Source organism: Dunckerocampus dactyliophorus, chromosome 9, assembly GCF_027744805.1.
Source record: "Dunckerocampus dactyliophorus isolate RoL2022-P2 chromosome 9, RoL_Ddac_1.1, whole genome shotgun sequence".
NCBI lineage: Eukaryota > Metazoa > Chordata > Actinopteri > Syngnathiformes > Syngnathidae > Dunckerocampus > Dunckerocampus dactyliophorus.
Genome location: NC_072827.1, coordinates 20,087,791 through 20,111,839, shown reverse-complemented (window position 1 = coordinate 20,111,839; position 24,049 = coordinate 20,087,791). Strand labels below are relative to the sequence as shown.

At 42.0% G+C, this 24,049-nt stretch overlaps 1 long non-coding RNA gene across 1 annotated transcript in view; it reads right to left on the bottom strand.

Moving 5' to 3' along the window:
• LOC129187542 (uncharacterized) overlaps positions 1-24,049 on the bottom strand; it is a 35,642-nt gene that overhangs the window by 11,395 nt on the left and 198 nt on the right. The window contains exon 2 of the long non-coding RNA XR_008572434.1: positions 1,742-24,045. This is a non-coding gene — a long non-coding RNA (uncharacterized LOC129187542). The remainder of the gene's footprint in view (positions 1-1,741; positions 24,046-24,049) is intronic.

Below are 24,049 nucleotides of genomic sequence, written 5' to 3'. Positions count from 1 at the left end.
TGTGTTCCAAATGTTAAAGCTGCAGTCCACCTTTGGCTCCAAACTACTGGTACGCTTTTGTCAACCAAAAAAAAATAACACCACCACCACCAGCTAGTATATGTTAGCAATAGTGGCTTAAAAGAACAGATTAAACAAATAAATGTCTATATTTGTCACAATTCAAAGAAAAAAATGTCCTTTGACCTGACTAAAATGATCACCACTGTCCCGTCTGGGCGTGCACGTCCATCGCGTGTGAACGTACACGTAACCAGTCTCAGAGAAGCGATCAGTACCGTCATCGTGTGGTTATGATATATGCTACGTATGCTATACATTCAATGATACCTAGCATGAGTAGCTAAACTCTGCCAAATCGCTATCATTAGCTGACAACGTCACAGAGGGAAGAGGGAGGAAAATACACATTTGAAAGTTAGCACCCCCCCATGCAGTATTGAACCAAAGCACCTTTATTATAAAACTACTTTTACCATTTTAATTGTTCCTCACATTTGGAAAAAATCATGCTGGTAGCTTTTAGCATAATCTCCAGGGCGGGGGTGGGCAACCCGCAGCCCAGGGGCCATACGCAGCCAGCGAGAACGTTTTATCCGGCCTGCCATGCAGTTCTGAAAACAAAATGCTCATAATGTACGGAGATGAACACACTGCATGGCTGTCGGGAAAGAACGCCAATCATTTTGGACAGTTTTGTCAAAACGCAAAAAAACACCCAAGGAAAATAGCATTTTTTCCCTTAACACCGCTCTTATGTCGTTTCAGCTAAAGTTGACCAATTTATAAACATTATCGTGATATTTGTCATTTTAATCCACCTGGTATGGATAGTTATGTTTTCCCTCCCTGAAGTTTGTCCTGCAGGAAGGCGTCAGGCCCACTTCCTGCCAAGTAGGACGGGGCGGGTTCATTCCGTAGGCAGCGTGATAAGACCTCGTGTGGTGGGTGCGTAAGGAGGGGCGGGGTCAGATTCCATGGTAATCTCATCGAGATTCCTGCGATGCATCTCACCGCCAATTTCCATCCTATCACACGCTCTCGCCGGAAACGGCAGCTGATAGGACGACCGACGCGGACGCTTCCATGCTGCTGACACACACATGCACACATGCACAACGCCGTCTGTGGAAGGGCAGGTAGTGCTAATGCTAATTACAGCCTGAGGTGAAGCTATCTACGCTGGAAATTCTCGTTTGCGCAACAAAAAAAAAAGACAAAAAAGAAGAGACAGCTTGTTGTGAGTAACGGCAGCTGGAATGAAAGCGTGGTCTTAGTCACGGCGAGTGGGGGACGTTCTCAAGAACAACAACAGCTGGGCGGCGGGCCACCACCACTTTTTTAAGAACGCACTTTAGCTGGTCAGCTGGTGGTGACTAAGCCCCCCCCCCCCACCAAAACCCCACACACAATACACACAAGCATACAGAAACGCAAACCTCAGCCAATCACGTGTGGCGCCCATTCATAAAGAGTCCTATGATATGACAACCCCCCACCTTCCTTCTCCGCCTCCTCCTCCACCCGCACACTTCATTCATGCTGACTGAGTGGCTATCTGTGTCAAATGAACGAGGGTGGGGGTGTGCTCAGCGTGACCGACAGAGGAAGTGGTGCATCCGCCGTTAACCGCCGTTATCACATTAAAATAGCCCCCCCTCCCACACACACACACACAAAACATGAGTTGTCAGGTTACCTCTGAATGCAAGTCAACAACATAAGACAGTTTTCCACTTACCCGTGTTTAGGAACCAGGTGAACCACAGCATTCCGTCCTATCCTGTTCCCCTTTACGCGTACTAGAGTCCTCCGTTAAGTTGCTTCGGAGTGGAGATTCCGGCTTTTTAACTTCAAGCCATCAGGAGGAGGATAGAGAAATAGAGAGAGAGAGAGAGAGAGAGGCTATTGGGTAAGAAGGTCTCACCCACGTCACCATTTGGACAAATCACACACTCCTTCTTCTTCTTCTTCCTATCACTGTCTTTTTATTCCTGCATTCCCCAAGTGTAATCAGTAACAGGCTCACACGCAGTAGTCTCTATATATAGTATAAGTATAAGTACTGGAAATATATACAATACAGCATATGAGGCTCCCTCTGAGCTAAAGGTGCTTTCCCGGAGTTCTGGAGTTGTTCAACGTCCCAGAGAACGCTCCGCCAAAGCAGCGCTATCACATGTTTCACAGCAGTGGCGGCAGCCGCCGCCTCTAACTCCCTAACACACACACACACACACACACACACACACACATACATATAGTCGGGATCACTGCTCTTTATAGTGTGGCTCTTCAAATGAAAAAAAAGAAGGAGGAGGGGGCGGTCCACAGTGCAGCCCGATGGGGGCAGTGTCCTGTTACACGGCTCTCAATTGAGGTTAGTGAGAGGGCATCCATTGAGAAAAAAAAGGAGAGAGGAGGGAAGACTGAAGAAGGAGGAGGAGGAGAAAATAGGGAGGGCCGCCTCTGTGTGTGTGTGTGTGCGTGTGTGTGTGTGTGTGTGTGTGTGTGTGTGGACTGTAAGGCAGGAAACCCCCGGCACCAGAGCTGCTGGGACGCCTGTAGAAAAAGGACCTGTGTGGGCCACATTACACTGACATAGATAGCCCCCACTGTCAGTAGGATTAATGCGTAAATCCAGGGGTGTCCAAAGTCTGGCCCGTGGGCCATTTGCAGCGCTGTTTTGTTTTTGGCCCTGGGCATATTCCAAAAATAAAATTAAACCCACGTCAGATGATTACGAAGGACAATTTAGGCTGCTCATAAAAGACAAAACTATCTCAAAAGTTAGATGGCTTCTTAGAATACCAACAACTTTGTATTCGATTGATTTTTGCGTGCTTATTTAACAAAAGGGCATTTTTTTCCATTTTTCTGTATGCAGCCCTCTTTGGAAAAAGCTTGGGTAGCTTTGTCAAAAAGTTGACGTCTTCAATACCGCTGCAGACACACTAAATGTGACCGCCAGCCGAACAGTGACCTGGGTTTTGCGCACAACAACATCAAAAATCCACAGACACGACTATGAATCCAAACGCTAGTTCACCTACAGTACAGTACGTCCAATAGACCACCTGGGGGCCACAACCAGCCCACAGAGGCCCACAAAAACTATGCATTGCATTGCACTCCCCATGATCTCTGTGAAAACTAATTGGGGAACCCCGCCCTAGCCGGTGGGATACAATTACCAAAAAAATGACGCCCCTCCTAGAAAACTGCTTAACGGGGATAAAAAAGTGCCTATTTATCAACACCAAAATGTGAGGGGGTCATCCTTAGCAACGTCCCTTCACTAAATTTTAAGTGAGACAGTTCAGTCATTTTCGAGAAATCCAGCTGACAATCAAAAAAGGGCCCTATCGCTCATCAAAATTGGCGTAATGTGGCGGAAATCTGCTAACTAATAAACAATAAATATATATATATATATATATATATATATATATATATATATATATATATTTATTTGTTTATTGGGTGTAGTTTTTCGGCATAACTTTGTGCTCTATCACTGATGTAATATGAATTACTCCTGTGTGGGATCAATACATTTTTTATCTTAGCTATCTGAGAAGCTCAAATACGTTGTTTTTGGTGCCTAACGTTTGCCAAAGTTAATTAGTGCATGTGTGAATGCATAAACGAGAGGCATTAACTTACAATTCTTTGGAGAAAGGCGCTTCATGAAAGTAAGTACATTTACTTGTATTCATTTACAGCGCAGCCCTGCCACATCCAATATGGCGGCCACGTCGTCAGCACTTAATGCTGCGTCTACGTATCCTGTTTCCTAGCATGCTTTGCTGTACTGTTGTTGTAAATGGCTGCTAAGTTACATGTTTAGAGGTCACATTAGTTGTTGGTTCTGCGTGGTATTGGTCTTTGGTTCTTTTATTGTTTCTTGCTAGTGTCTTGTCTGTTATCTACCTATCGTGTTGCTGTGTGACGTTTTAGCTCTTTAAGACACTGTAAGACTGGTATGTGGAGTGGAACCCCCCCACCCCGACAATTTCTGTGAAATTGATAAGTTCATTGTGAGCCCTGATGTTACTCTGCTTGCCAAATTAAGAGTTAACGCTTCCTCACCAATTTGTGAACGCCACCGCATTAAGTACGTAATGCAGCAATTTTTCAAGTTGGCGCTTAAAGGGCTACATCGGCTTTCATTATAGGGAAAATAAAATATACAGATTATGGCCGATATTACATTTTTATGCTAACATCAGGCCGATTATATCAGTGGGCCGATATTATCGGACATCCCTAAATACAACCCCATGCTCCCCAGCCCTTTACTAAGGCAAGAAATTCCAGAAAGCAGTCCTGACAAGGCACACCTGTGAAGTGAAAACCATTTCAGGTGACTCCCTCATGAAGCTCATTGAGAACACAAAGGGTTTGCAGGGCTATCAAAAAAATGATAAGACATAAAATATACGCCTAAAATATAAGACATATTTAGAGCAATTTCACACTTTTTTGTTGAGTACATAATTCCACATGTGTTCATTCATCGTTTTGAGACTCTACAATGTAAATAGTCATGAAAATAAAGGAAACGCATTGAATGAGAAGTGTGTCCAAACATTTGGTGGAAGGAAAGTGAAACTAGTAGTAGTTTTGTCTTGCTTAACAAAAAAACATTGTGAGATAAAACAGTGACACCAACAAAGCCCCCTAGAGGCGGGTGACCAGGGAGGACCTTGGTGGAGGTCACTGCCATGTGCTGACCTGAGAACAACCTTTGACCTCCACCCTCTGGCAGCTCACCCCTCCATCTTCTGCCAACTCTTTCTGACATCCTGCCATTCTACCCCCACGCACCGACAACCACACCTATCAAAAGGTTTGGACCTTCACCCCCACACCCTTCCACACCCACGCGCTCCCTCCCTCCCTAGTCGGCTCTTGGGGGCTCGGCCTGCGAGTAGGTTTCCATGGGAGTCTGCAACCTTCAGGAATGACATAGCTGCCTGCTTACTCACAGAAGGCCATGTGACTCATCCAAGCCAATGCTGCGCCCATGTTACACACACACACACACACACACACACACACACACACACACACCGCCTTTGTAGGGCCTTCATTCATAACTTCTCTATAACCTCTGTGACTCACTGCTCAGGACGTTTGACCCAAATAGCCCTCTAATCCCGAGCCACCTTTGACTGATGGGAGCCTCAATTGAACATTTCCATGCCTCACGCTGAGCAAGATGAGCATTTACGCTTTTTAAAGCTGCTCTTGCGTTTCCCACCCTGCTTTAGGATGATCTCATGCGGCTGGCTGCGGAGGTCCCGACCCAAAATTTTAGCACCACTGACTTAGATCATGTTGTTGCCCAAGATAACATCACTGTGACATAACTCTCACACATCCCCTCCAACGTCTATCACACGACAGACAGACAGACAGGTCCGAATGAAGGAAACGTCCTTGAAGCACTAATTTGCTCTTAGCTTTGGTCTGATTTAGTTTTGAGTCTTGCGTTGGTCTAAGCCGGCGGTTCTCAAACTTTGCACACCAAGGACCACCTCAAAAATGATTTACTCTGCCAGTACCATTGTTTTGATTTACTACATTATTTGCAGTAAATTCATCATTTTTGGACCAATCAAGGGAAATGTGATCATTTCCTGCAGTGCACCTGATATGATGTGTGCGCCGACACACAATCACTGTCTTATAGGACTGTTTAGCATCCCTGTCATGTGGGTGGAATGTTAGCATGTTTACGCGAACGCTCAAGCACCATGGCGCTCCTGTTTCTACAATAACTTTTATGACTGAAGAGAAAATAAATGCTTGTCAACTTTGGTCATATTTTAAGGTTATTAAGAAAGCATTTTATTTTTAAAAATAGCATGTTTAGCCTAGCACGTCCGCCATGTTTGTAGTCTCCGTCAGAAAACATGCAGTTTGTCCATGATTGGAAAAAGGGCTAATTACAGCTAAAATGCTTTTTTCAACAGAATTGAGCATGATTTTTCTATAACGTTACCTTGAAATTGGTTTACTTAATCCTGACATGAAATTATGAAAAAATTCATAAATTCATAGCAAAATGAAGATCGTTATTAATGTAGCCTGGTTGTGGCATATCCAGACACAATATGTTGCTGGAAGAACACCCAACTCAAGATAAAAATAAACGCAAAACAAAAATAGCCATTTATCAACCCATTTTTGAACACATGAAAATGTTCATCAATGAACTGAGATACAATTTCAGACGGTTGCCATCCCGTTTCAAAATGTCATATTTAAGCCATAGTTGTATTTGCCGTGTTTACGGTAATAACGTGATTAAAAGTCCTGAGCCAACTGCACAACAAACGTAAGAAAAGGAAGAAGTCATTACCATAATAGGTCGTTTCCTTTCCTTAAACTGAAACATACTGTAGGTTTGATCACAATAATTATTCTATCAAATGTTCATCACATCATATTTATAGTATATATGTACATACTGTACTCACAGGTTGTACAATTTATAATAACCCAGTGGAAAAAAACCTGAAATCTGAAGGTTGGCAAGCAACCTTTTCAAAGACTCTGTGGTCGAGACTCGAAAGCGATCCCATCTTGGCAAAAGGCCTCGGCTTCTGGCTCCGACTGACGACAGAGAGCGAGTGGGTGTGCGTGAATCACGGCCTGTCGCGTGTCGATCCGATGAATGAAACGGTCTGTGAGAGTTTCGCTCGCTGGGTCTGATGGGTGGCCGGACTCGGACAGGCGGGTGAGTCAAGACCACAGCGGATCAAATGACGCCAGAACTGCCAAACAACATCAGGAGTCATATAAACGCCTAACTCCCGCCCTCATTATTCAGCGTTATGTCAACAGAATTTAGTAGGATTTGGCACAAAATAGCGCACGGTAACTAGTAGAAAGAGGGCTATTTTTAGTTTGACTCTGTTTTCTCGTTAGTCATCCTTGTGGCGTGCTAGAATGTTGCGTTTTTTTGCTGTGGCAAGAATCGCTTTTAGAGGACGAGCAGGGCATAAAAACCGCTTTGAAAGTGCTTATCGGTTTTAATGATGAAATGTAGTAGGATTTTGTCCATAAAATGACATATTGTTACTAGCCTTTGTTTTTTTAATGGCTTCCTCTTTGACTCAATCCCCTAAAACCCCCAAAACACTGGAATTATTGCAGAATATACTGTAGTGTTTCCAGCACAAAATATCAGCCGTGTTTGTGGAGTGTTTGTTTTATGACAGGACTCGCTAGAATGCTAGAACAACTTTTATAACATAAATTATTTAATAACCGCTCTTCAGTTGTCTTGACGAACTGTAGCATTCATTTGTAAGTCATACTGTAAGTAATCACATATAGTGTTTTCAGCACAAAATACCAGCCGTGTTTGCGGAGTATTCACATGATTATTATTCAAGTATAAAAAATGTAGCATATTGTATGAAAAATGCCATATTTTAAAAAGCGTTGTTTCATTAAACTAATTAATTTCTCTATGAGCCTTAGCCCCTAGTTTGACACTGCAAAATATAGTGTTTAGAGTAACATGTCTGCCATGTTTGTAGTTTCAAGTACAACAGGACCCTCTGACACACTGACAGCCATGACCGCCAAAACTCTCATTATTATTATTATTTTGTTTATTGAGTAAAATATTTGTACAAAGTTACACTGTACTTAGTATAAAAGTGACATATTATTATAGTCTTTTTAGCGGAACGTTATATTTGTGCAATATCCAAGTACGTCTCCAAGTATCCAATATGAGCTTGAAAGAATGTCCAGTTAAAGACACAAAATACAATTCTGTGTGTCACTTAATAACAATGGAGAAATGATAATAATAATAATAACAATTATAATAATAATGATTTTCCCAGTTTTCTGGGTTATTTGTGCTAAAAGCCTGCAACAAGCAATGAGTCACTCGGAGCAAATTGCTTTAAAAAAAAAAAAATCTTGGCATTAAATGTGACATTCAAGTTTCGGAGCAAATCATTTTTTTTGTGCTGTTGTTTTAACAAAATGGAGCACTTTGCCATTTTAGAATGTGACTCAGTCTATTGTGAGCGCCGCCTGCTCGCTTTCTCTGGGTGGATACAAGGGCGGAGATGCGTTTTCGACACAGGCGGGGGCCTTTCCTTCATGTTGCCACACACACACACACACACACAATGGAAAAGGAAGCTGGGGATTCCTGAGATTCCTGTGGACAAAAAGGTGTGAACTCAGGCAGCCGAGCAGCCTGGGAATTCTGCCGCGCTCGCGCTTCACAGGCAGTTTAATGGCCGAGAGACGTTCTACTGACATGGGTGCAGATAAACAAGAGTTACGGAGATAAGGTCAAGGAATTCAAACAACAGGGGGAAGAAAAAAAGTGCTTTGGGTTTCTTGAAAGGCGCTGTCTAAATCCGATCTATTATTATTATTATTAGAATAATAATTATTATTATTACAAAGGGGCTAAGGGAAGGAAACATAAACTAGGGTTAAAATGCCAGCTGTCGGGAAGTCTGGAACGAAAGGTGAACTTTTTAGATTTGTATGTTTTTTTATGTAAATTGTTGTCTTATGGTCCTCTTTTTTTGTACTGAAATGTCCTAATCAGAATATACAGTGGAACCTCAGTTAGTGTACGCCTTGGTTAGCGTCTCTATTGGTTAACGTAAAAAATTTAGGGCAACATTTTCCGGTTAGGATACAATATAGCACACGTCTTGTCGTCTTATTAATACACCATGTAAATGCAACTGTCTTCTTAACTCATTCAATACCAAGGATGTATTTATACCTTTCCATAAACCCGAACGCCCGATCTCAAAGGCCTATTTATACGTGCGCATGCTCGTGCACATGCGTGCACACACAGTTTAGTTCCAAATGTGAAAATGGTAAATATTTCATAGGGTTATATTTGTACATAAATTGTCATTTTGATGTAAAACATCCCTTTTTTGTATTGTTTACATTGTGGTATAGTTAAAAGTAAACAAAATGGTGTCAAAGTAAAAGTTATGCGTTGAAATTGTACAGTATCTTTTCACAAAAAGATGTTTTTCTCCCTTTTCTTGTTGGGAACTGATATTTTCCTGAAACTTACCCACGTTCTCCTGCTGATTACAAAAGAATGGAAGGATGTAGAAACAAAGTTTTTTTTTCAGATGAAAGACGAGAGTCTAATCTTTCTTTTCATGTTCATACAGCCATGGAACGCAATATTCTGTGTGCCTTAGGGGTTGTCTTTTGAAAAATGGCTGGGATTGAATCAAAAAACGTCCTTGTTAGCAGCTTGCTCATAAATGGAAACAGGAACCGGATGTCAGCAAAACACGAGTTTTTCTAGCTTTACAATTATAATTGTAGATGCTTAAAACTACTCTAAATGCCTTTCAATGGCACATGAAAGGGATAAATAAACATTTAAGGTTCATTTTACCTTCATCGAAGACGTGAGGCAAAGACACGATGTGGCAGCGAGATCAACACAGACACCACCTTTATGTTTTGCCATGAGTTATTTCCTGCATTCAATAGTGTTGCTCAATTTCTTGACCAAAATGCTACCACTTCGAAATTTTTTGTGGCTCCATTTTGGGTTAGATTGGGTTGGATCAGCCATGATCAGTAAGAAAAGCCGACACCTGAGGTAAGAAACAAAATGACAACAATTTTTCAAAATGACAATCCATCCATTTTCTTTCCCGCTTATCTAGTTTACATGAAAAATTGTGGAACTGTGGCACATGTGCTGTGCAGGACCTCGTTACATTTTGATGAGCATCCAAACTGAGGTGCCGATATTAAAATTGCTGAGCAGCGTTGGGACCAAGTGTGGGTGGACTAACCAACCACATCCAGCAGAAGGCGCTGAAACCCCAAATACTCAGTAGAATACAGTGGATGCGTCTCCTTCATTCCAGTTTTTAACACGGATGTCCCGAGTCGATATTGATATGGGATATCGGGACGATATCAACAAAAAAAAAAAACAATATTGGAATATATCGGCCCGCATCTCACATCTCCGATATTGGCAATCCAATCCAAGCGGTCGATTCAGGACTCCGCCCCAGCACGTCTGTCCAGCAGGCACCGGATAGAGAGCACGTGATGGCAACAACAGTGTTTGCTGGCGTGCTAACAAAGTAGCATGGAGCAGCAGTGATGTCAGCCGTGTGGCAGTAAAAAGACTTTGCAGCTGAGTGGAAAACTTGTCATGCACAAGTTTCCCATTGTGGCACCGAAATAAGGACGTTTAATACGACAAACCTCATCGCGCATATGAAGCGGCATCACACGCGACACTCCCACGGGACGGCAAAAACTCATTCACTGTAACAGAGACTGTATGATCCGGATCCATATCGGTATCAGCCGATATTAAAGCCTATAATATCGGTACCGTATCAAAAAAGTTGTATCGGGACAACCCTAGTTTTAAATTCACATTGTGGCTCCCTACAGGTGTGGAGGAGTATTGACCTGGACTTTTAAATCTCACATTAAAATAGATCCCGGTTTACTTGCAATTCACATATTCTTGGATTTATTTTCTCTGCTTCAAATTATAATTACTGTAATTTCTTTTATGGTATCTTCAATAAAAAGTGGTTTGATGGAGCTCCTGTATTTGCAGAGGAAAAAGAGTGCTCTGAATCCAGCAGAGGGCACTGTCTCACAAGTCAATCAACTCAGTTTTCCGGCAGGAAGATGTTTAGACAAGACGTGCTGTTATGTAACTGCACGTTTTGTAAGTACAATAATGTATACTGTAATAGTTTCTTCATGTGTACAACCAAATTTGAAATGCGTTTCATAACTGTGACAGGCATATTATATGGTTCAAGTATCAAACATAGGCAATTTTTGGGGTGCGTCCATTATTCGTGGTTTTTAGCTATTCGCCAGTGGGTCTTGGATGGTATCCCCACGGGGATCCACTGTATCGTACAGAGACATCCAACCAAACTTGCTTCACCGAGGGCCGCGTGCAGAAACAATAACGAATGCGGAGGGCCACTGATACATTTTGCGCATGAAAGATGCTCAAAGCAATCCAGTGCAGGTCAGTGCAGGTCAATATACTCTATCTAAACTATCTGGACAAAACGTCCACATTTTAGCTTTGTGTTAGAGGTGACAAAGGAAGTTAGTGTAATATCTAATAATATATCTCAACTATGAATTTATCTTAGTTTTACAATATGCCGAGGGTCAATAAAAAACAAGCTGCTGGAGGAAGGTGGCCCCCAGGCGGCACTTTGGACACCCCTGGTATAGTACAACCATGCAGGAGGTCTAGGTTGTAGGAGTGTCGTGTTAACTTCCTTTGGCTTCCAACGGAGGATAGGGGGAAGGGGGCATGCTTGAAGGACCCTACACTGACTATATTAGGCCAGTGTGTTTGTGGCCAACTCACATCCTGACTGTGATGTCATGGTCACGCTGGCAAGGCATGACTGCGTGTCTTATCTGTGCCCACTGGGCTTTGCTCTACATTGCTGTCCGTCTGTGTGTGTGTTTGTGTGAGAGTGCATTAGCCTGTAGTAACCCCTCGCACACGCAGGTACACCGCTGCAGCTTCATCTGTGATTCTTTTGGGTGACACAAGAATGTTCCATGATGACACCTCACACACACACACACACACACACACACACACACGCACGCACGCACGCACAAACACACATATTTGGATTTAGCCCAAGAATAGTACAACTATTTAAGGGTAATTCTACACTTTTTAACAGCTTGGGATTGTGGTATTGTAGCTTGTAAACTTGTTTGCTCCCATTTTGAGAAAAGATTACTCAAGCAGTCGCTTTTGATGTTGTAGGGAAAAAAACACCTTCCTCAGGCTTCGCTGCATAGCTTAAAATAAAACCCAGAGCTCTGCTAAACTCTTGGTCAGTCAGCTCCAGACATGGGAGCTGTGTGGAAGTTTTCTTTTCTTCAGGGAATCACCTAGCCTAGCATGATGTTCAAATGTGTGTGTAATGTTAGCTCTGTAACTCACATAGCTATGCTAGTGCTGCTAACATCTGTGTCCTCCTGTCCCATTCCTTAGTGTTATGTCGTGATGTATGGCATCTATAACGCTGGACAAGTGCAGAGTTACAGTGTGTATGTAAAATGTGGCCAAGGTACACAATAGTGCTTCTTGGCGACACACACAGGCGTGGACACACACAGCTCATTGGCATTAAAGCTACAGACACACACAACAGTGTGTTCCCAGTAGGGCTTAATGAAAGTACTCTTAAACTCAACATTTCAGCATCAAGGCAAAATTTTGGTCAACAGACATCTAAAACACTTGTCGATGATCTGAGATTCCATTTAAAATGAGTGACAAATACCAGAATATGGAGCCTTTAAATAGTTCTGTAGCTAATTGGACTAGCAAACACTTTCATTGTGTCATTTTTTTCCTTCAGAGGCATGTTGGAGTAGTACGCAGTCCTCATATTTTTAAGACAGGTGATAAACTGGGGGGTGAAAAGGTAGCATTTGTTCTGCCTGAGTCATGTAGGGTAGCTGCTGGATTGACTGCGGACACATACAACGCCCCATGAAGTGTCACAACATCATCGAACGCCATTTTAGTGCTATTCTGATGGAGACTGAGACTCTGTATGACTAGGTGGGATGGGACGTCGATTTAATGTCGGAAGAGTCACAACAGTGCATGATATACTGCAGAGTGAACAACAAAAGGGGAAACACATCCGTCCATTTTCTATGCCGCTAATCCTCACTAAGGTCGCGGGGGTATGCTGGAGCCTATCCCAGCTGACTTCGGGTGAGAGGCGGGGTACACCCTGGACTGGTGGCCAGCCAATGGCTGGGCACATATAGACAAACAACCATTCACACTCACATTCATACCTATGGACAATTTAGAGTCACCAATTAACGTAACATGCATGTTTTTGGAATGTGGGAGGAAACCGGAGTACCCGAACAAAACCCACGCACGCACGGGAGAACACGCAAACTCCACACAGAGATGCCCAGCGGAGATTCGAACCCAGATCTTCCCAAAAGGGGCTAGTGTATTAGTACAAATACGGTCGTATCTCAGTTTTCGTTATTGATTTCTTCCAAAAGGTTAGACAAAACCTGAAACATATGAAAACCTAGGCTGTTTCACTCAGAAAATAATGTAAATCCAATTATTCTGTTGGGGCTGTCAAATGATTACATTTTTTAATCTAATTAATCACAATTTTCAAATGAATTAATCATGATTAATCACCATTTGCAACTATGTGTGAAATATGCCCGTTTTTACTGTATTTTATGTACAGAAAGATAAATGACAGGACGCAATGATGTATATTTGTATGTATTAACGGCTCCAAATGCACGGAAAATTTTAAAAATTTAACTCATTTAACTAAAAGACAACACACGTCCGAAAATGTATTTGTCCAACACTCGCCTCTTTGAATCAAACTTTAACCGTCATTATGAGCCATGAGGAGTTGCGTTCAAAGACGTCAGGTAATTTAAATTGAACTCCTATGTTTTGAGTGTAGACGTATCTTCTGGCAAATTGTACTTCCGCAGTAAGAGTTAGAGCGTGATAAGAATATCCACTTACTGTTTTTCTTTGTCTGTCCGTTTATTTAGACCACACAACCACGCAGAACGAAGATGTTGTTGCGATGCTGATGAAGCTTCGTTCCGATGACGAGCGGGCAAGAGATGTGTTTGTGAGTTGGTGGTGCATGTGTGCTGTTGGAATAAACTGCTGATTATGTGTTCAGGTCAGACTAAAGTTAGAAAAGAGCGTCAGCCTCTATGTGGGGATGCTATTGTGCCTTCGCCTACCGTCATAACAGACAGGTGTGGCTTGCACATGCGGTAATTACGCTAATGTTTTTAACGTAATTAATGAAATAAATTAGTCACTGCCGTTAATGCGCTATTCTTGACACATGCAGAAAATTGCCAGTGACAAATGAATGGATCTTATTGTTGATGCGGACTACCGAGATCAAATTCAATAGTGTTTGTCATCTTCTGTATCAAAGTGCTGGCACTCACAACTTTCTTGGCCCCATGGTGGGTTATTTAGCAGTCATACCCCCCCAAAAAAATGCGGGGACAGTATATCAGCAACGCTTAGGGTGCTTTGTTGGGGCACTCAATTTTGTTGAACGCTACATTGCAGGGCAAATGAACCAGTTTGTTACATGCAATTCTGTACAAAAACCAAGACAGTGCCAACATTTTGGACAAAAACTGATTCATACAAAAAGCGGGGTGTACAAAAACCGAGGTTTGACTGTATATTCATTTCTATAGCATTGACCCTTGAGAAGATAACATGAAATGTGAGGGGTGTACTGTCCAACACTGTATATTAAGTAAACAGTGACAGTATGGCCACAATGAGACTCTATAGGAGTGCATTGCTACAACGCTCCACTTCGTCATCACCGCCCCCCCTCCTCTCTCCCTCCCCCCTTTCCTCTTCCTTTTCCCTTCAGAGGTGCGAGAAGGGGAAAAACATCTCCAGCGAGTGAATGAGCGACTGTGCTGCCTTCACAGCACACGAGAGCGGCGAGCGCTGCCAAGGCGGTGAGGGGTCACGCCGCCGGGAATGTGTGTGTAATAATGCGCGGTGTCTCCGAGGACCACTTGTTTCGCGCGCCAGCTCCCCCCGGCGGCCAGTGGAGGGTATTACTACGCGGGGGCACTACTCTTCCACCCCTCACTTCCACCTGGCCTAACCCCACACACCCACATTGTCAACCAGCATTTCCCCACCACACCCTCTCTGGACTCTTGGCTCCAGCCTCCACACCCTAGACTGGTGGACTCCCTGCGACTTTCCTGGAGAACCACCTTCCATTATCTTCAGGACTGGCACAACCAAGGAAGCTGCTGCTGCTGACGCTGCTGCTGCTGAGCTCACTGCCTCCCCTCCTCCCCTCCTCCCCTCCTCCGCCCACCACACCCCAACTTCCAGTTCTGAGAAAGCGTGTTTGCAGTACGCAGAAATGGAAGCCAAGCTACTCAGGTCACGTGTGTCGACGAAAGACTGAAGAGCAAATTACACGCATCTTTTGGATGAAAGCGTTCTTTTTGACGGTGCTTTGACTTTGAAGTGTCGCTGGGAAGGCTCAAGGAGCTAAAACCTCAGCCAATGCTCAAGCATTTGGCAACAGCCATGAACCTGCTATTTATTTTTAAAGGTCCCATATTATAATAATTTTCAACAATACACAACAGTTTATTAGAAATGTGTTGTCCAAAATGTAGTCTTAATGCTGGAATTCAGAGAGTTTAAAGGTGCATATTAGTAAGTCCTAATGGGGACACGCTGTTTGTGTTTCTGTAGCTTTAATGCTAATGAGCTGTGTTTGTCCACGCCTGTCTCTGACACCGTGTGTCTCCAAGAAGCACTATTGTATGCTTTACATACTTAATATACATACATACATACACTGTAACACTGCATTGTCCAATGTAATAGATGTCACAAATCACGTAAACAACGTAAACAACAAACTTTCACGACACTATCAGAGCTATGTGAGCTAACCTTACACTAACAACATTACATTAACATTTTAACAGCAACATCATGCTTTGCTGAAAAAAACAAAATGATAAAACTAGTTGGGAAAGCTCCAGGCTGCATTTTAAGATGTGTAGCGAAGCCTTTTTTCTCTCTGTGAAGTGTTGGGTGCATACTTGAAGTGGTGGGCTCATCTACCTAGGAGTGGGTCAGAGGTGATACCATGTCCGTGAGGAAGGTGGCTTTGTTTTAGGATGTGTAGCCCACAACCCAGAACATGAAATGCGAGCGTTCTCTCAAAAGAGGAGCAAACGAGCGAGAGAAATTGTTCTCGCATTTGGTGCTTATTACACATAAGTGTTAGAACATCATTAAAAACATCACTTTTGCATAATTCTGCATAATTTGAATTGAGTTTTGCACCAAAATGTAACAGCTTCTGCCTCTGTGCCTGTAATATCCCCCATGTACGGTGTCGCTATACAGTATGAGTGAGTCTTCCTCATATCACGCTGTTTTTCTTTTCCTATCCAACAACTCTACCACTTCCTCCTTCCTCTTCGACATTAAATAACCCTTCTCCAGCAGCATGTTTTTCCCCTCAGAGGGCTCTCATTCAGGGCTGACTCACAAGCGTCGGCCCACTCAGCAACAACAACCATTACCAACCCGCCTCCTCCTCAACCCCCGGCCGTACCCCAGCGTGGGAGGTAGGCGGCCCGGCCCGGGACCAGAGCCTCGGGGCGAGGTACCACGCATACACGAACCGACAACTCGGGAGCTTTTTTTTTTTTTTTTTTTTAAAGTGCTTCACCCACACACAATAACACACAATAACACACTTGCAACCCACATGCTGTACCCACGCTGATTTAAAGCACCTCTTTAATGTCATGTACGCTCGTCTAAAAGGAGGGGGCCAAGCAAGGGAAACATGTGGGAGTGTGTGGGCGATACAATGTGTGTGTGTGTGTGTGTGTGTACTTTTACTGTAGCTACTGTTATCATGGACCACAACATTAGGTACACCTACACAAACTACTGAGCTGAAATACAAAACAAATCCACCTTTCCAAAGATAACAATGCTCAGCTTTGATGGCATCAACTTAACAATATGTTTGTTATGGTGGTTGCACTGCATTATACTGATGTCTTTCTCATAGTGCACTTATGGAATGGCTAAAATATTACAAACACATCTCAGTATGTGAACATGGTTTTTAATGGAACAATAAGCAGCTAACGAGCTCTTTATTTCACTATATCAGTGAAACAATACCATTCTAAATATTCCAATTCAATATTTTAATAATAGCGTCTCTATGTATCAGGATATCTCATTTTTTTATCATGTATTAATTGGATTTATTTATTTATTAATTGCCAGTATTTCAAATTATTAGAATATATTAGATTTATCTAATGTTTTACCTTTTGGCTTTTTGGATTGATTTATTTACTGGGTCCATGTATTCATTATTTCTATTGTAATAATTCATTTTTTTATCCTTATTTTTTGTTTTGCTTTTTACTGCATCTACAATATGTGGTGTTTATAGTTTCCATACATTGATATATTTTTGTATGTGTTCGTTGTACCTGTTTCTTAATTGTATTGGTTGCATTTATTAGATAGATCTGTAGATATATATATCTATATATATATATATATATATATATATATATATATATATATATAGATAGATAGATAGATAGATAGAAACTTTATTAATCTCCAAGAGAAATTCACTTTTGCAGCAGCTCTAATTATTTGATATCATTATATGTGTATTATTTATAGATTTTTATTTTTGTCTTTTACTGTACGTACTATGTATTCTTTAGTTGCATTGTTTCTGTATTCATTGCTGGCATTTATGTATTCTATTATTATAATATTTATAATATATTTCTATACATTTTTTTCATTTTTGCACAATAATAATATTGTCATATGAATACCGCTCTAATGTACCGATCAAACTGAACAATATTATCTTTGTAAAGAACTGTCATCATGTATTTCATTTTCATATCATCTCTAATGCAGTCAGTGTAAACCAATAAAAAACACAAGTTTCCTACCAGCAGTAAAAGGTTGGGGTCCATGCCTCGTTAAAAATCAAGAAGAAAGTGGAATAGGGGACACGTCACTCACATCCCGTCCTGTCCCGTTGCCGACACCCCTTTCCGTTATTTTTTTCTTTCCTGGAGAGCCGCTAGACTCTCCGGGGTGTCACACGTGGGATGGCTGCGCTGTGAAGGGGCCAGATTGCTCATTAGAATATCTCACATTTGAGTGTGGGCGAGCGTTTAGCAGGTCCCCGCCCCCTCCCTGCAGGCTCTGGAACACTATTCTGCGTCCAACAACGAGCCGGGTCCTGACCCCCCGAGTCTGTCCGCTCCGAGCAAGTCCAAGTTACAAGTACACAACTTTTTAATTTTCCTCTTCTTGTGCAACGTCTTGCACTAGTCTGCTCATTTATTCATCGCAATTTAGCTTGGCTTAAAGAAACATGTTAGAAAATTCTACAAATCTAACTTAAAACTTGCCTTTTGGTCCAGATCCCAAGCTTGAACAAACGATAAGTACAACTGGCAAATGTTCACATTGGGAAGCTTGACTTAGCCCAAAGCAACTAATCAATTGTCAACACCATTGCAAATTACAATGCCAATAACTGCCATTTTGTTAAACCGTAATGAAAGTGTAACATTTTCGTGGCAAATGCAATGAGTGACACGCTGCCATTCTTTTTACATCACTAAACACTCACCAGACACTTTATTAGGCACATCTGCACAAATCTAATATGATCCAGCACAAGAGTTGTATTGAAAATTCTGCCTTTACGAAGATATTAATGCTTGGTGTCCATGGTATCAACTTAACAAAATATGCACATATGCATCATACTTAGAGCTGTTCCTAGTATTTGGACCCTCTCATACGGCTAAATAAGTTAACCAAAATATTAGAAACAGCCTTCAGTATGATGCAGTACAGTTGTACGCTACTACAAACTACAAATGAAAACGATTGTGGAAATTCTTGTCTACATAAAGACAGAATTTTTATAAATATCATAAGAACGTGCAGGTGCACCAAATTAAGTGTGCCACAGATGGCCCCAGGGCCACACTTTGGAAACCCCTGATCTACATCACAATGCAAATCAAGTTAAACTTAATCTAATGCATTGTAATCATTCAATCAAAAATAATAAATAGTGGTACCTGTGCTCTCTTTTGTCTTTAGGCTCTGCGCTTTTCCCATTTGGAGACATTTTTCTGTTGCGGGAGAGTTCTGCAGGGTGCATACACACACACACACACACACACACACACACACACACACACACACACACACACATAAACAGACAATTAGGACAAGAAGGGCATCACCAAAAAACAAAAGGGTGTGAAGGATTGTGAGCCTCTTATTTTGCCGAAAGAGGGGCTCCCAGCCTTCCCGGGGTAAAAAAAAGAATGGATGAAGTGAGAAGAGGAACACTCACGATGCAATATGATAAAAACACTCATCATGCACCGCTACCATCCCGATCAGGGATATTGAAACTAAATTGTTTTAAGGAAGGACAAAGAAAAGCTAAGGGCACTGGACTTCTTCCTTCACTATTGTTCTTCTTTTCCATATAACGTCAATAGAAGGCCCTGACATACACTCACACTTTTACTTCACAAAATGTCGTCATAAATTAAAAGACAAGCAATATGTTGATGCTTGTCAAAAATCATCTTTACAACAGGAGCGCTTTGCCATTTTTAAAGGACCTACTGCAAAAACACGAGTCAAAGATACTCTCACAAGCTCGTGTTTTTAAGGACAAAGTGCAAATAAAACGTCAGACAAAGATCCTCTATATGACAGACTGCTGTAGTGCTGTTTTTAAGGACCGACTGCAAAAACAGGAGTCAAAGATCCTTAATATGACCACTGTACTGTTTGATGCCAATCCCAGGCTGAATTTGGCTTGCGGCCGGCCAGTTGGGTTGCCTTGTTGTAGATTATAAATAATAGATACTTTTCCCCAAAGTTTCTGTCACATTCAGAAGTCCATGAGAAGGCGTTCCTGCATTCCTGTCAGTTTCATCACATTGTCAACATCGGCAGGTGAATCTCATTCCACCTCATCAACACACACGTCTCACATCAGCGTGGAGACAAGCAGTGGGGAAAATTATCCCCAAAAATATGATCTACCCAGAACACATTTTGTACACCTGGACAATCCAATGAGAATATCTGGATAACAGATGAGAGAGTCGTGAGAAAAACTGAACATTGTTGTTATGATTCATCTGGATTGGATTGTACAGGTGTACCTAATGTTGTGGCCGGTTGAGCGCATCATCAAAGTGAAAGTGAACACTCATAGTGTCCTGCGGTGACGGCGTCAAAGGGGAAATACGCCGGCACTGTGGGGGTTTACCTTCTCTCTGCACCAAAAGTCGGACTTTTTCTCTTTCATGTGCTCCGTCACTCTCGCTCTGATTGTGGGAAATAAGTCTCATCGTGCCGCTGGCACAACGGTGAAGAGCCGACGATACCGCCAGGATGTGAAATTCCCTGAATAAATTGAGGTGGCCCACTCTGGTCTGGTTATGAGTGGTTATGGGGGAAGGTTTCTGGTGTTTGCCGCCGGGTGTTTTGTTTTACTGTCAAGTCTCCTTTTTCCCCAGAAACATTCACTGAGAACTAGTCTCGGTCTTGCAATGAGAAGTTAAACTCATTGCCACCTTTAATCATAGACTTGATTATGGCGGCTTCTCTCCCCTGTGTCAATCTCATACGCCTTCTCATTGCATTTGCAACAATTGACCATTTAGGCGCTTAGCTTAATTAAGTCAAAGTCTATTGTGGTATCTCATCAAAATGAGTGTTGAGAATGAAATAGAGTGTCTTAGGACTAAAAGCAAAGTTTGGAGTTGAGAAATCAAATGAAAACAGAAAGCGTATGATAGGAGACGTAACATTAAAGCAATAATATGATATGCCTTTATTATATGAGATTGAGATTCAAGTAAAAAACTCAAGAAAGGGGCGAGAATGACCTCAAAATAAATAAAAATGAGACGTAAAAAAAGAAGCTAGGAATATGTTATATATGTCAACCTAAAAAAAAACAAAGAAGCAGTAGGGTACCATGAAAATGACCTCAAAATTAAAAACAAAACAAAACAAAACACTGAGATAAGATGATGTGAAATCCTATGATACCAGACATCGGGCGTTATGAGGAGATAACAAAAAACACCAACAAATGGAGGGCACATTCATGATATGAGACTTAAAAGAAAACAAGAGATCCGGTGATATGAGATTTAAGACAAAAGCTAAAAAAAAGACAGAGATAGCATGATATGAATTTTAAGTCAGAACCCTCAGGTAAAGAACAGATACATGACATGACGATGATGTGAGGATTATCGAAAAAAAAAGACAAGATGAGAAAAAACACAAGACGTTGGCAGTCATGAAAAAAACAAAACAAAAAAAACAGAGAGGAATGAACGATACGGGGCCCAGACATAAAAAGGGAAAGAAAGCCAGACGTGGAATGACATGAGTTTTCAGTCCAAACCCTCAGGTAAAGAACAGATGGTGACATGAGAATTATCTTTAAACAACATGAGACACAACACAAAACACTGGATGTCATGAGCTGTACAAATGATGTTTTTTTTCTCAAAAAACAAATGATCAGATGACGAGACACTTGGAGAGACTTTGAAACTAGACAGTCCAAAACTATACAAAGGAGATGATATGAAAATGAAGTACAAACCTCCAAAAATCTGACATTGAATGATGACACTTAAGAGAAAGCTGAAGACAGACAAAAAAGGAATATGAGGAGGAAACAAATGATCAAAGCAATGATAGGATTCTATGAGACACAAAATCAAAACACACAAAAAAAGGATGCGACGATATTAGACAAACATAAAACAATAAGGGAGAATAAGATGATGAGACTTACTGTATTTTAAAAAGTCAAACACAAGCAGCAGTGGGGTGTGAGGCTTAAGGCAAAGAGTAACAAACAGCAACGATAACGTGAGATGAAACCGCCGAAGTAAAAACAGCATGCGGTAGATGAGAATATGAGAGTTGAGCTATAAAACAAAGGCAGAGCTAGGATGATACTGAGAGAAAGAAGTATCCAAAAGAAGACATAAATATGATATGATGATCATTCAAATAAAGGCAGTGCTCGTCTCACTGTAATAACGTCAAAGAAGAATGATATGAGGTTTCGGTGAAAAATGAGAGAAAGTCAGATTTGGCATGAAATGAGACTGATGATGAAGCATGAGGTGATTAAGGCCATCAAAGTATGTTTTGCTGTATCATACTAGGACAAACGTGGATTGCAAGTCTGCTGTTTTTGCATGTGCACACACACACACACACACACACACACCTATTACCTCTGCTCTTCACCTTTGTGTGTCTGTTTTCTGCTAAACAATATCGATTCCAGGTCACAAAAGTGCGCTGAACTCGACCTACGACAAACACATGAGAGGAACGCCCACGCTGACAGGGTGGCCGCCTTTGAAGTAGCAGATAACGACATGTCGCCATGTTGTTTGGTGCCCCCAAACTAAGCACAAAAAGTGGAGGTTTTTACTGGAAATCCTCACCATGAATTTAGCCTTTTGCAAGCTTGTTTCCAACAGGTTTCCCAAATCCCGGGAAGACCGGCATGTGAAGAGGAGGTGTTTTCACTGTCTCTTTCACTGGGAATTCCCCCTTTGCTAAAGCCTCCCTCTCTGAGTCGCCGCAGCTGTACATTGGCCTGTACGTGTTCTCGTTGAAAGCATGTAGGCACTGCATATGTGTGTGTGTGTTTTCTCCCGCATTCCCGAGTCTGTACTCCTGACTTAAAGCCTCTTAAATGTCCCCCCACCCCTTCTGCCTTTTGTCCTCCATGTTTCAACTGAAGTTTCATGCCACCATTCACACGCCGCAATGCACTTTTACTTTGACAGGCACCTCAACCGCATGCAACTTGACAACAAAGTACCGTATTGACCCGAATATAAGACCTTGCCCCCTGCCCCCAGCTAAAAAGTCTGAAAAAGACGAGTAGTCAACTTCTCCCCAAGCAAGTCGGAGCTTTTCTTCCTGTCACTCACACACACTTCTGACACCAGCCATACACTGGAAAAAAGTGTCTCAAAGGTTGCTAGCAAGTTAGCAAACAAGAGAGGAGGTGCGGTGATGATCATTTTAAGGTAATGAATCAAGAATGAATCAAAAGAACTTGAGCAACAAAAAAATCTGAACTCACAGTCTACTAGTTATTATGTGATAATGAAAACATGATTTAAAAAAAATATTGTGTTAATTTTTGTTGCCAAAACAGGTCTATGAAAAAAAGGGGTCATCTTATATGCAGAGTCATTTTATATTTGGGTCATGTGATATAAGGCAGATTTTTAATAAGTCTACCCAGCAACAAAGAATTATATTATGAAATATAAGAGGTCGTCTTATATTCAGAACTGGCTTGGATCAGAGTGGATACGGTGTATATACTTTGAGCAAGTCAAAAAGTGGGTGCAGATTTCTCGTTATATGGCAAAAGTGGATGTTTTTGTATTGTCTGGGGGCCTCGTGCACGCATGAGTTACGCACAATCAACACCTACAAACACACGCACACACATGCACACTCGCTTCAAATATGTGCTCTGGCTCAAAGAGGGCTCTGCACCCACTCACCCTGACACCCACACAGCCACCCACACACTCACGTGCACTGCCAAACACTCACGCTCTTGAGCCTCCCACTGCATCCCATTCCCACCACCCACCACCACACACACACACACACACACACACACACTTGGGGGGATGTGTGTGTGTGTGTGTGTGTTGAATGAGCTCATCTATGCATTTTTCTTGCCAAAATGTCCCCCCGTAGGGTGTGTTGTCAAAGTTGTGCCACACGGATATATAAAGACAAGAACACGCTCACACATACATGCACACATTTCACACCGGGCATGATGTCTTTTTCTTTTCTTTTTTTGAGGGGATGATAAAATAAACATGCGATAATCACATTCCGCACATTTCTTTACCACTGGTGGGAAGTTTCAACTGGTTTTCTGCAAAAGCTCTGTGCATGTGTGCACGTGCATGTATGTGTGTGTTGTGCAACCCTGTGAGAAGACGAAGAAGAGAAAAAAGGCAGAATGAGAGCGAAGGGAACAAAGAGATCTGGGGCGAAGTCTCACACATTCCTGAGTGTTGCCAATATCCTACCATCGCTGCTGCTGCTGCTCTTTACACACACACACACACACACACACACACGCACACGCACACACGCTGGCAAGGACGTCTCACATGTGAATAACCATCTCTGTCATCCACCCAGAAAGAACACTAAAAGTTGGCCATGCAACATGTTGATTGAATGGGTTTTGATGACATGTGACAAGCAGCAATAAGGCTCCAGTCCTACCTTTTTATGTTATTTTTCTGG